Below are 11664 nucleotides of genomic sequence, written 5' to 3' on the forward strand. Positions count from 1 at the left end.
GGAGCGGTCTGATGGCATATGATGTGAGAAAGCCAGGCTCTTCCAACAGTTCTAATGTGCTATTACTGTAAGCAAACCTGATATCTTCCAGGGAGAATTTTATCCCAAGGTCTCCTATATTACACAGATTAATTCTTATAGATGGGAGGAGCCAGCTTTGGAGCAAACTGGGCATCTATTGGGAATTGCTGGGAGGGTCAGCTCAAGGAGGTAGAGCCTCCAGCCTCCTCAGCCTGGGGGCTGGGTTAGCCTCCCAGCTCTCCCCTGAGGGCTGTGTTTCCAGCCTCGGCATTTAATAAGCTGAGAGAATCGAAAACAGTAAAATATGGAAGATAATACAACAGTCAATAAAAAGATAAAGTAAACTAAGAAGAAATAAAAAGATGGTAAGAGCAGTTCCAAAAAAAAAAAAAAAAAAGGCAGCAGGCAAAGTGATAATATGAACTAAAAACAAACCAAATAAACTAAAAAGAAATTAAAAGATGGAACAAAGACACGGTAAGGCAAAGGTTAGAAATAGAAGATGGAAAGTAAAAAGATAATACAATAACAATAAATCTAGAAGATGAGATAAAAGAAAATAGTATAAAATATCTAGAAGAAAGAAAAAACAGAGATTAAAAATGACTGAGATAAGTAAAATCATTAAAACCAGAAAAATAAAAGACTAAAGGGATTAAAAACAATAAAACGTGTTAAACCGATACCAAAAGAAATAAAAAATTTAAAAGACCGGTCTATGAGGGAAGAGAGTAATAGATCAGTTCTGTTTCAAGTTAAAATAGTGCTGCAATGCAAGTGCAAAAGCCTTCCCCTTCATGCAGACTCATTCTCTGAGTCCAGGCAGCCTCAAGGTTGTGCAGACCTCCCAGCCCCTAAGCATCCATAGTAACTTGCTAGGGCTGGTCTAACAAAGTACCACAGAGTGGGTGGCTTAAACAGCAGAAGTTTATTTTCTCACAGTTCTGGAGCCTAGAAGTCCACAATCAAGGTGTTGGCAGAGTTGGTTCCTTCTGAGGGCCACAAGGGAAGGATTCGTCTCCGCCCTCTCTCCCTGGCTTGGAGGTGGCCATCTTCTCCTTGTCTTTCCTCTGTGTGTGTCTGCGTGCAAATTTCCTCTTCTTATAAAGACAACAGTCCTATTGGATTAGGGCTCACCCTAATTACTCCATTTTAACTTAATTGCCTCTGTAAAGGCCCTGTCTCCAAATATGTCACATTCTGAAGTATTAGGGGCTAGGATATAATTTGGGGAAGGGCCCATAAGAGCATCCCTAAAAGGAGTTCCTGGGAGGATACCCTCCAGGCAGAGAGATAAAAGCAGAGAGCAGAATCTTTGACTTTTTGCCTAGTTTGGGGCCTCTGACGGAGCTGAATTTTTTTCTCCTTGATTTGGATTTCTGACTAATATTCTTTATTTCACTTGAACCCACAGGGCAGTAAGGCTGAGCCCGAGAAGGATAAGACTCTGGAGTCCCTTACCCATTTTGTCTCATGACATTAGGGCTGCTGGGAGCAAGAAATGTCCTGGCAGCCAGTCTCCTGTGCCTAACGGAGAGGCCCACCCACAAGGCTGGGCTGGTGTGCCTAGCTTCTCCTGCCAAGACACTTCTGCTCTGGCTACAAACACCTTGTGATATCGAAGGTGTCTTCTAATTCCCTGCAAACCCACAGCAATGATCTCCAGTCAGGTTTTGGCGCTTGTATATCATTGCCTTCTGCCTTTTCCAAGCAGGGAAGCCTTGGAGAGCTGGGCACTGGAACACCCCACTCTTAGGAATGAGTGTTCTGTACTTGGTGTCTCTCTGAGGTGGAGCTCAGAACTCTGTGCAGTGGAGAGAAGCCTGGAAAGTCCTTCTCCTGGGGAAGAGGAAGCCCTGACTCACAGATGACCTAGCCCAGATCACCTAGTTCAATCTCCTCGTTAATGGATGAGGAAATAGAAATCCAGGAAGGAAAGACTTGCTCCAAAGTGTTCTCTCCCTCCCCCCTCAACACGCACATTCACGGAGCAGGCAGGCAGAGCCCAGCCCCCAGGCTGCCTTCTGACAGGGCCAGCTTCCAGGGCCTTCAACCTGTGCAGCCGTACATGCCCTGTGCTTGATTTAATGCTCTGCTATCGCCATCTTGAATTCTTAATACTTTGAAACAAAGACGCCACGTGTCATTTTGCAGTGGGCCCTGTAATTTGTGGCGGCCAGTCCTGCCCCTCGCCCCACTTCCCACTGTGTTCTGATGAGGAAGGAAGCACAAGCCACCCAAGCTCTTTTTGGCCACGAGCTGTCTGGAACAGAGACTTTGGGTATAGTTCTTAGCACAAGATAAGCCCTTCAGAGAAGGAGGAGGAAGGGAGGACGTCCTGCCTTTGCTTCAGGTCCAAGGCTGTCCCTCTGGCCTCGATTCCTCAGTGAGTCCTCAGCTGGGGCACGAGCCTCAGTCACCCACCTCGAATCTGCAGCTTGCAGACTTGGCCTGTCCTAGCCCTGTTCTCTTCAAAATCCCCTCAGTCTCCCCGGCAGAAACCCAAGGGGGCGGGAGAGGGGAGGGATGAAAGGAAAGTGAAAGTATCAGCCTCTCTGGATGGCCCTTCTCCTTCTCCTCCTCCTCCTCCCTCTTCCCCCCCCCCGTTGCCATGGAGACCAGAACAAAGCCTCTCTTTCCCCTCTTTTCTGGATTGTTAATTGTCTTTACTCCGTGGTGCCTTTGTTAATTGTTGCCAGTCCCTCCCAGGATGAGGATCTAGGTCTCCTCAAGACAGGAAAGAGATTTAAAAAAAAAGTTAGAGGGTGGGGGTGGGGCAGTATAAGCCCCGAGGTGGGGTGGAGGTGAAGAGGAGTAGGCTGCAGCAGGATTTTCTAAATTGCCCAGGCTTCCGGGAAGCAGACACCCTCTTTACCTCTTTCACTCCGTCCCTCAATCAGCTGCCTTTTCAGGTGGGGCCCAATGGCCCCCCTCTGAAGGAAGGGTTGGGAAAGAATAGAAAGAAGAAAAAAACAGCCATTGTGTGTACGTGCACGTGTGTGCGTGCGTGCGTGCATGCGTGCGTGCGTGCGTGTGTGTGTGTGTGTGTGTGGCAGGTGCCCTCTCAGAGGGAGGTGGCTGTCCTTGCACTGCACCCATTCCAAGTTGACCATTGAGACATGTGGCCTGCTTTTTATCCCCAGCATTTAGGACTACTAGTAATTAAATTTACAGAGAGAACGCGTGCTAGTTCTGGAGGTGAGAATGACTACTCCAGCCCTCTTCCCCCTGCTCGATTCCCCATAGTAGCTACACGTGTGAAGAATAGAGCAAAGATGTTTTAGAAGCACGCACGTGCGTGTGTGTGTGTGCATGTGTTTGTATATATAAAGGACTCAAGTCATCAGCACTAGCGCACCCAAGAGCACATGCACCGAGTGGGGTCCCTGCGTGTGCACACATACAATTGTGTTGCGGGGGGTGGTATGGGTTGAGACCTCTATCCTTCCTTGGGAGAAAGTCCTCCACTTGGGGGACAGGAGGCTGACTGTCACATAAGAAGCAAGGACCTGTTTCTACTTCTAGGGTCTAAGCTAGAATCTAGGCTGTTAAATAATACTCAAGTGTTAGTTTGTATGGTTCAGAGTCTAAGGACCCCATAAGAAGTGAAGCAGGGTGGTATAGTAGAAAAAGCATGGATTTGAGGGCCAGAAACCTGGATTCAAATGTCAACTCTTGCCCCTTCATTATGTGGTCTTGGAAACTTCCCTTCCTCTCTCTGAGTATCATTTTCCTCATCTGTGAAGTGGAACTGTTCCCATCTTCACAGAGTTGTTGAGAGATTAAAGGAGATCACGTGGGACTTCCCTGGTGGTCCAGTGGCTAAGGCTCCGCGCTTCCAATGCAGGGGGCCCGGGTTCAAACCCTGGTCAGGAAACTAGATCCCATATGTATGCCACAACTGAGAGTTCTCACGCCACAACTGAAGATACCGCATGCCGCAGTGAAGATCCCGCGTGCTACAACTAAGACCTGGCGCAGCCAAATAAATAAATAAATAAAAACTAAAAAAAAAAAAGGGAGATCATACGTATAAAGTACCAGCCTTGGTACCTCTCCTTTCTGTGCACAAAGAGAGGAGCTGGAGGAGATTCCTTCCAGATCTTATATTCTCAGATTCCAATAGGCAAATGAAACATTCTATGAATCCACCTGTTATCTTCCTGATCAGCTTCCATACTAATCAAGACTGAGGGTGACTCTCTAGAAAAACTTGGGTTAAACTGAGTTAGAGGCCCACCAGCGTCAGCTGGGAGTGCCTTCTCTGAAAGCTGAGGCCCACCTGAGCGCATACTCCTGATTCAATCCTGACTCAAATGTCTGACTATAGGGATCTAGAAAAGCACTTCCTCGGTCAGTAGGAGGAAGAGCTGGTGCCCAGACAAGCTCTGCTAGGCTGGGCCTACCCTGACCCAAGCTACAAGCTCCCTCCTCTAGGCTGCACAGAGAAAATGGCCCTTGGGAGGTGCCGGTGGTCTTGCGGGAAACAGGAAGGGCTTCAGGCAAAGCAGCCAGACAGGGATTTCCATGTGCTCTCAGCTCACTTCCTCTCCTGGAGCTTCTCTCCCAGGCCCTGCTCCTGTAACAGTGAGGAAAGCAATTCACACGATTCTGTGAATTTAATCCTTTTATACTTCTCCAACACGCATTTGCATTTTACACTTTGTCTCTAACCTTGGAGGTTAAAGCAGTGCTGGGAACCTCAGCATCCCCGGACACTGCAGCCCCCACCAGTGTCTCAGGAGCAGGTTTGCCACCACACGAAGTGGATTGGAGACCACACTCACTGAAGCCAATCAAAGTCATTCCTTCAGCAAATATATTTTGAGCATCTCCTGTGGGCTCTGGAAATTAAATGGAAAGTAGAGCAGACAAGTTTCTTCCTCACAGAGCCTACAGTCTAAAGTGGAAACAGAAAAGCACAAGAAAAGAGAAAACCGATAAAATAAGTAAATATCAATTGTTGTAAGTGATATGAAGGCAGAAAATGGGGCCTAGAAGAATAAAGGTGGGAGATGGGGGTAGGGGATGATTGTAGGTGGGGAAGGAGGAAAGATGAAGGAAAGGACATTTGTGTTGAGAGCAGAGAATGAAATGGGGCCACTCTGGGAAGGGCAGGGTTTGGGGAGGCACTTTCCAGGTAAAGAGATATTTATAGGGTTTGAGGTCTGGTTTAAGGCTGATACTTTAATATGGGGATTGGGCAAATTTTGTGAGATAACCATTCAGGATTGGAGGACACAGCAAGGGGAGGGTCTTGAAAAATAAACAATTGTTTGATAAGCTAGTGGTTTGCCAGGTTAAACAAACTATTGTCCTGAGAAGGGGGCTGTTTGAGCAGTCTATTGTTCAGATAAATTGATTTTCAGGAAGTTCCTGAAGCAAATAATGAAGTTATTTACTGGTTTACAGTCTTATCTTCCCGGGCAAGACATTTCTGGAACAAATATTAAAGTCACGTCAATGTAAGCAGCCTTAGTTAAATTATGTGGCTGCAGGTAGTCTCAGTTCTCAGAAGCAGCAAGGCTGTGGTAGTCTAGCTGAGAGATGATGATGGCCTGGGCTAGGGTGGGGACAGTGAAGACAGAGAAGTAAATGGATTGGAATATATTTTTGGAGCAGATCAACAGCACTCACTAAGTAGATTAGATCAGAAAGAAGGAATCAAAGATGACTCCTAGGTTTTAGGCTCAAGCCACTGGGTAGGTGGTGGTACGATTTGCTGAGATGGGAAAGATGGTACAGGGTATAAACAAGCTTGGGGGGTGGTTATAGGTTCAATTCTGAACACGTTAAGTTTAGGATGTCTGTGAGTCCTTGGGTAGAAATGTCAAGTGTATGGTTGGATACATGGGTCCAAAGTACATTAGACAGTCCTGGAGACTTAATAAAAAATTGGGAGAATCATCAGTGCCTCATTTGTATTTAAAGTTATGGAAACAGTTAAAATTTCACCCAGGGAGAGAAAGTAGAGAGAAAGGAAAATGGGGTACAGGAGAGCCCACAGGACACACCCACCTGGAGACAACGGTGGAGGAATAAATATAAACAAGGGAGGCTGAGAAAGGGCAACCAGCGAGGTCAGAAGAAATTCAGGAGAGTGTGGAATCCTGAAGTGTTTTAAGGAGGGAGTGGTTAAATGTGTAAGTTTGGCGTTCCCAGGAAATAGTGTGGTAGTATAGAAAGACCTAGAATCTTCAGAGTCAAATAACTTCCTCCCATCACTTACTGGCTATGACTTTGAGCTTCATTTTTCTTACCTAAAGGGGGATAATGATACCACCCTCACAGAGTTGGGATAAGGTACAAATAGATGTTATATATGAAAATAGTACTGTGCCTAAGACACAGTAGGCAGGTACTATAAAGATCCCAATTCAAGTGGCAGTGATTGGGAAGGGTGGACACCAATGAAGTAAGATATAGTGGGCGGGGATATTGGAGAGAGGAAAGCCCACTTCCCACCTCTCCTTTCTTCCTGTCTCAATTTGCCACAGCTAAGGATAGCTACAAGGAGGGATCCATGAGACTGCCCATTGAAGCTGAACAGGGGCCAGAGAAAACAGCCCGACATATGGAAAACACAGGTATGCTGGCTGGGAGGAGGAAAGGCTTGGTGGCACCTGGCTTCATAGTTTCTGAAAGGGCTTCATCCACATTCGTCCAAAAGCCGGACTCTGAAGAGTTAATGTTGACTTCCCTCGCCTCCTTACCCCCACCTGTTTCCTCCTTTCCATCTTCCTTACCCCCAGCTCAGGCCCACATTATTTTTACCCTGGTTACCGCCATTGTCTGGTCACTAGCCTCCCTGCCTTCAGTTAGACTGATCTCATCAGAGGCCCTGCTTAGAATTCCTCAGTGACTGATTGATTCTCTTCAATCAACCAATTGATCGACAAATATTTATCAAGGATCTGTTCTTTGCCAAGACCTGGCTAAACACAAGGGATCTAACAGTGAGCCAGAGAGACACATCCCTTCCCTTGTGGTGCTTACTGAGGAGTCAGACAAATGAACAGTTACCATATACTATCTATGACTGGGGGGGGCTTCCCAAGCCCATACATAGGTGGGGTACCTGACCCAGATTTGGCCATCAAGAAAGGCTCTGGAAGAGTATATATCTGGGCTGAGGCCTAAAAGATGAATAAGACAAGTTAGCCAAGGAAGGTGGTGGGGAATGATGAAATCCAAAGCCTCAGAAAGTCTTAGAGCCTGGCTGACCATCACCTGCTGAGATGCTGGCCACCTGCACTGTGGGCACGTGTTATTTGCAGATCCAGGATTGCCACGCGTTTAATCTGCTCTACTTTCCAAGATGCAGTTCAGATGACACCTCCCCCAAGAAGACTCTGATCTCTGTCCCAGACCCTAGTGCCCTTGATGGTCCCCATGCCCCATGTGCCTGGCTGATCTCAGCACTCTTCCACTTCACTGTAATCATGTGTTCACTACCTGTCTCCTTCCAGAAAGGGCAGGGCATTTCTCATTCATCCTGGTATCCCCAGCACTCATTTGGGCCAGGCATGGCCATTTAATAAATACATTGATTTAAAGGAAGCCCTCCCACACCTCGCCATATCGAACAGGTCAGGGAAAAAAATAAAAGACTTGAGAGAGTGCAAAATGACAGGAGTAGGGAGTGGTCTGACACATCAGGAAGCAGTCTAGCTGCAGGTGGGATCAGGTTCCTACGAGAGGTTCTGAAACAGGGTTTTTAAGAAACCCTAAATCCAGGTTATCTGTCTGGAGGGGTTAGGAGACTGGGAGTTGGATTGACAACTTCTTGGGTCTTGCTCTAAGGAGCGAAGATACTCTATAACGACCTCATACCTGGGCAGTGAGAGTGGGCAGAATCCACCTCTTTCTTCTATTCTTTCCATCCCCGCACTCCACCTCCACCCATCTCCGCCGCCCAGGAACCTCAGCTCTTTCCTTTCCAACAGAGGATTCCGGCTGTTGATGCCTGGAGGGACCTGGCTGCAGGGAGGAGGAGGGAACTCTCTGCCCCTCCCTCCTTCTCCATCTCCCCACCCTTCCTCCCTCCTCCTCCCTCCTCCTCCCCCTGCCCGCTCTCTGTCTCCCTCCCTCTTTCTCCTCTGAGGCTGTGGAGTCGCCTCGCAGGAGCGAGCAACGAGCGCCCTGCTCCCAGTCCCGGCTTGGAACTGAACTGTATGAGTGCGGGTCCTGGAACCCCGGCCCCGGAGCCGCGAGTCCGGGTCTGAACCTGGGGCGCAGCGGTCAGCCTCCGAGGCCCTGATTTGGGACCGAGCCGAGGCGCTGAGCGCGGAGCGGGAGAGCCGGGCGGGCCGGCGCAGCAACCGGCGAGTCAGGGAGCAGGACCGCGGAAGGCAGGGAGACGGCCGCGAGCTGAGGGCAGAGGGCAGAGTGCAGAGAGCAGAGTGCAGAGAGCGACCTGGCTCGGCGGAGGGCGCCGCCCGGCCGGAACGGAGCTCTGCGCCCGGGACGGCGGCCAGTAGTGGGGTGCGAACCCGGGGTCGCCACGAGTCCCGAGCGACTCCCCGGCCGACGGCTGGGGGCGTGCCTCCTCCCAGCCCAGCCGCCCCAGCCCCGCGCGCCTGTTCGTAGCGTCGCCGGGGCATGTGAGCGGGAAGCCCAGGCTGCCAGCGCGAGGACCCGGACGGAGGAGGAGCAGGAGCGCGGAGCCGCGAGCCGCGAGCCCAGCGCCCGGCTGAGTAGTAAGTGCGCCCCCTCGGTGCCCGGAGCGCGCCGCCGCGCCCCCCTCTCCAGCCCTCCGAAGTTTTGACACTCGCGACCTCGCGTTTCTGGGCACACGCCGGCTCTCTTCTCTGCGAGTTTCCATCCTTTGCAAAGTTTTTCAAAAAGGAACGGACCCCCACCTACCCCTCACTACTCCGGCGGTGGCGTCTGTTCGCGGGCAGACCCGGGTCCTTGTGGAGAGGGGTGGCAACCTGGTAAGGCCGTGGGTGTCTGTGTCTGTGTGCGCACCACACGAGCCGGGCTTGGGGTGCCCCCCCCCCCACAGCCGCTTCTCGCCCACCGGCCGGGGGCACTAGGTCTTTCTCACCAGCCCGTCTGTGCGCCCAGTTCAAGGATTTCCCAGCGGGAAGCCGAGGCGACCAGTGCGCGTCCGGCTTGGGGCTCCGGTGCCCGCACCGAGGCGCGGATCTACCCCTGCCCTGGTTGTGTGGGGTGCCGGGGACCAGCCACGCAGCCCCTCTCACCCTTCCAGGTTCGTTTCCCAGCGGACCAGCCGGGCGCTGCATCCTGTTTGTTTTCTGCTCTGGCTGCTCCAGTTTCACCCCCCTTTCTCCTCCCACCCTAGCCTTCTTCTTACCACCCCTCCACCTCCTGCCTTTGGATGTCAGAGGTGAATCTTTTCATCCCTGTCTCTCTGCAAAAGCAAATGTGTCTGGGAGTAGGGAGGTAGGGAGGTGGGAAGGGGGGCTAGTCGCTCTGTTCCCAGCGGCTCGCCATTGTTTTCCCACCCCGCGCGTTCTGTGCGTAAACACACACACACACACGTACATGCACACACACACACACACGTACATGTACACACACACGTGCGCGCCGGCTGCTTTCAGTCCCCAGACGCGCAGGGATCGCCCGCGGGATTCTCCCATCTGCCCGTCTGGTCTTCCAGTCTGGAGGTGCTCCATTACTTAACTGGAGCTGGGGAGGGCAAGAGACGTGGGGGTTGCCGGAGAGTGCCGGGCGGAGCCGCGAGCTGGGCCTGGGCGGGAAGTGAATTTTGAACTTCAGCCCTGGACCTTTCCGGGAGGACCCCGAGCGCACGAGCGGCGGCCTCCAGCCCTGGAGGGCCGACGGCAGCTGCAAGGACTCCAGCGGCGCTCTTGGCAGCCGCCTCCGTGACAAGGGCTAGGAGGAAGCCGAGGAGTTTTCCTGGGAAGTTTGCTTTGACTCTGGGAATTTCCGGGCAGGGCGCCTTGGCGCTGGCGCTTGAAGGGGTCTGGCGAAAGACAGCCAGAGAAGATGCTGCTGCTCTGGGCGGAGTTTCCAGAGACCCTGCTTTCCACTGTGCGCCCTTAGGGAGTGGCGCTCGAGATGCTGGGGTTCAGCATACTTTGGTCCTAATTTCCCGTCTATGGACAGTGTGAGCTTGGGCGAGTCCCTTAACTTTTCTAGATTTTCCCCTATGCAGAATGGTCAGAGTTATGCACACAGCTTTGAAACAGGCATCTAATGATCAGTTAAGGGATACTGGTTTGAAGGTATGAATGCCAGGATGGTAGTTGGACCACTACAAGCCTAGCTTAGAGGTTAAGAGACAGGGCTCTGGAGTTGGATCCCAGATACTGCCACTGGAGACATGATCTTGAGAAGTTTAATCTTACTGCTCTGTATCTGCTTGCTCATCTGTGAAATGGGTTTAATGTGAACAGTACCTACTTCATGGGGTTTTCTTAATAAAGTGAAGCTCATACGACAGTACCTGGCATATAGTAAGTGCTGGAGAAATGTGACCTGTTATTGCCATTATTACTTAACTGACTTTGTACAGACCCCAGAAGAGCATTTTGGGGTTGTGCTCATTTAATCAATTATAATAATTGTCTACTTCTGGGAAGGAAGAAACCTCACACTTCTTCATACCCTTTCCTGATTTTAGCACCTCCCTACTCCTTGCATAGTTGCATCTTGTGAAGTCTTTTTTCTTTTTCTTTTTCTCCTTCCTCTCTTCTTCCCTCCCTCCCTCCCTTTACAACTTTTGTGAAAGGCATTTTATTCCCTCCTTTTCCTCATTCTTAAAAATAAATCTTGGCCCAACTGTAGTGTTCTCAGTGGAAATCAGGCCCCAGAAAGGAAGCATATCCCCAGGAGTGTGCTGACCTGGGCTGCTGGCTCAGGATTGGATGCGCATTTGTGTCTCTGGGGCTGGGTGAATTCATGGACAGAGGAGCCCCAGTGTCTGCGGCCCTGGGGAAGAATCAGGTGGGATGGGCTGAGGCTGTTCCAGGGGGAGCTCTGCTCCCGAGGTGGCATCTGTGTTGCCTGCTGCTGGGGCTCACTTGGGAACCTGGAATATCCCAGCTGCCTGGGCAGACTGGATGTGGGATTTGGGGTAAGGGGCAAAAGTTTCACCTTCAACTTTCCACTTGCAATTGGAGTGTTTACTAGGAATTTGGGTTGGTCATAAGCTCCTTGTCTGATTCTGGACCCTGCAAATGCACAACACAAGTAAGGGGTAAGCTGTGTGACAGTGAGGAAGAGCAGGCAGCTGCTGCCCACTCACACTGCCTTGGACAGTGGGCTCCTCTCTCTCTTTTCTCTGACCCTCTAACCCCATCCCCAGTCATTGGAGAGGATGGCCAGGAGATTGGTTCTTGGAGCTTGGAGATCCTGCAAGTGGGCTCTCAGTGATGAGAACCAGCATTGCAGTCACCCTCATTCATCCCTTTAACAGAAATTTGTTGAGCTCCTATTATGTGCCAGGCCCTGTGCTAGGCAGTAGGGCTTCAAGGGTGACCAAGACAGGTAGTGTGCCTGCCTTCAGAGAGCCTTCTTTCTAGAGGGAGGAGACTGGCAATAAATAACGTGAAATAAGTAACCAAGACAATATTAGATCCTATGTGATTTTCAGAAATATGACACGGTGATGTGATAGACAATGTACGTGTGGGGACAGGCAGGGGAGGT

The sequence above is a fragment of the Balaenoptera ricei genome, chromosome 1 (assembly GCF_028023285.1).
Source record: "Balaenoptera ricei isolate mBalRic1 chromosome 1, mBalRic1.hap2, whole genome shotgun sequence".
Taxonomy (NCBI): Eukaryota; Metazoa; Chordata; class Mammalia; order Artiodactyla; family Balaenopteridae; genus Balaenoptera; species Balaenoptera ricei.